At 49.1% G+C, this 2,500-nt stretch overlaps 1 protein-coding gene across 1 annotated transcript in view; it reads left to right on the forward strand.

The window, feature by feature from the left end:
• The window catches only part of adamts17 (ADAM metallopeptidase with thrombospondin type 1 motif, 17), a gene marked incomplete at both ends in the record, with an annotated part of 65,480 nt that overhangs the window by 8,139 nt on the left and 54,841 nt on the right, over positions 1-2,500 (forward strand). The gene's annotated exons all lie outside the window — the stretch shown is intronic.

Below are 2,500 nucleotides of genomic sequence, written 5' to 3' on the forward strand. Positions count from 1 at the left end.
GCTAGATCTCAGGCGCAGCACCCTTTCTAAGGGGGAGGATTTTGGAGAGGCAAGGACTAAAGAGGGTCAAGGGTTCGATCCCCAATTGTCCAGAACTTACTTGTAGGCATCCTTAAGCAAAACCTTAAGGTTTTTAAACCTTGTAGGTATCCTTAAGTAAAACTCAAGGATACATAGGCAGCATGCTGGAAAAAAAGTGGATTTTGGGTTTGAAACTCAATGCGATTGGGTTTTCATTCTATTTGTTAAGACCAGTGGGGTCTCCGTGGAGACGGGGTGAAATCATATCAAAATAAATCACGCCCGCCTTGCTTCTCTTACTTATCAGACACAGTGTTCGCGTTGCTGCCGCCATCTGCAGAAATTCTTTGACTCTGCCAAGCGTATTTTCCGCACGCAGCATGCTGACCAGTTTATCGGTACCTGTCATCCATCACCAGTCGCCACGGGGGAAAAGCGTTTACTAAATGACTGACTGGTAATAGGCTGGTGGGATTGGCATTTACATCACGCTCCTGGCTTCCCATAGGGCAAATTTGATCCAGACACATTAATATTCTGCCACCGTCCTGCAGCCCTTTCATCAGAGAGTTATTCTTTGAATTGGATTCACGTCGCTAACAAGTGCCATGTACAACATTCGAAAAGCGCACGACACCGGCGCATGCAAACCCATCAGAAATCCAATTATTCACCTTCTGTTTGACTTTCCTCAAAAATTGCTTTCACTTGATCACAAATGCCAAATAATGTCAAGATTGAGTTTTTCTCATTGATGGTTCTTCCACCGTACATACCTGCACTCTCGTCTCCTCTTGTTAATGTCAGAGGCACGGGGAGATTCGCTCGCAGCAGCATTACTGACCGCCGATCAATACGCAGAGCCAACCGAGAACGAGGAATCAATATAGAAGTGGAAAAATAAATACCCCACGAATAAACAGTTAAGAGACAGGTATCACAGCCACGCCACGTACCCCATTTGGATTTAAAGTTACATATTAATAGAACAGGTTACAGAACACTAGAAGGAAACAATCAATGCTGAATTTCATTTTATTTTATCTCTATTATTATTATTTATAATAATCTCTCACACACACAATGGAGCTGCTTTGCTGATACCTCTGTTTCTGGCTGTGTTTGGTTCCTAGAGCAGGAGGGACACAACACAACAATGTGTGGATTCTTGTGTTTGGCTGCCAATCCACTAGTGGTTGGGAGGCCCTTGGTTTCTCTTGAGTGTGGCCATAATGAAGTATTATGGGGAATGTTCTCTCTCTCGGTCTGCTGGTCTGTCTCTCTGTCTGCATGTGTGTGTGTGTGTGTGTATATGTGTGTGTGTGTGTGTGTGTGTGTGTGTCTCTCTCTCTCTCTCTCTCTCTCTCTCTCTCTCTCGTGTGTGTGACACAGCCATAAGTCCCCAAGAACAAAGTGTCTGCCCCTCACTTTCACGCAAAGCTAAGCGGGCGCCAGATAGACTAAGTGAATCAAGCCCCATTTCCCTTTCTCCACTCCAAGTTGAAGTACCAACAGCAGCCAGCAGGTGAACGCAGCCCAATGCAAAGGGTTTACGCCTTCAACTATAAGCGCTAGCCCTCATGTTCGGTCCTAACGAGGAGTATGATGAGGACTCTGGGGCCAACTTCAATGTGGCCTCGCTTTGAGAACAATTCATCGCGTTTGATCGTAATCTCAAGATTGTTTTTATGGTACAGCCTTCCCCTTACCACCCCTCCCCCTACTCTGTTGACAACCTAAGATACCGGGAGCATTCAGACTCAATTGTCCGCCAAAAAGTCGCCAGCGCACGATTAGCCATCGTTGCTCTTTCCGTGTCCTTACGCAACGGGTGGCCTTCTTCCAGCGCCGCGGGGCCTTTGTCTAGCGCGGGCCGTTAAAACACTAAGGCAGAGGCACAGCCAGCCCCCCGGGCATAATCCATTAGACGCCGCTCACAGCGTGGACCCGGGCCTGTCTGGGTAGGGGGCAAGTCGGCTCTCTCTCCCACCACGAGCGCGTGACGTATGACGGAACCGGGGTCACGCCAGGGGAGACGGGAGGGGGAGACGGGAGGGGGGAGACGGAGGGGTGAGACGGAGGGTGGAGACGGAGGCAGACTCGTACTGTAAACACTGTCTTCTTCTGCCGCTCCCAGTCCTTATCTGGGGCGGTAGCGGGCCGGGTCGAGGCCATGCGGGACCGAAAAACTGTCAGACGGTATACTCTGGTTTTTCCTGCACCTTCCGTCCGTCTGTCTGTCCGTCCCGTTTTTTCCACACACACACACACACACACACACACACACACACATACACACACACACACACACGCACACACACGCACACGCGCCGTGCAGCACATGTGTTTTCATTGGTCGGCCGGGCTGTTGAAATAACCTACGCACATGGTTGTGTTTTGTCACTATGTCATGACATGTATATTTTTCACTTTATTTCCCCCGCTTTGCTGTGTCAGAAACCTCCAGTCGTCACTCAAT

The sequence above is a fragment of the Micromesistius poutassou genome, assembly GCF_964030765.1.
Source record: "Micromesistius poutassou genome assembly, chromosome: 12".
Taxonomy (NCBI): Eukaryota; Metazoa; Chordata; class Actinopteri; order Gadiformes; family Gadidae; genus Micromesistius; species Micromesistius poutassou.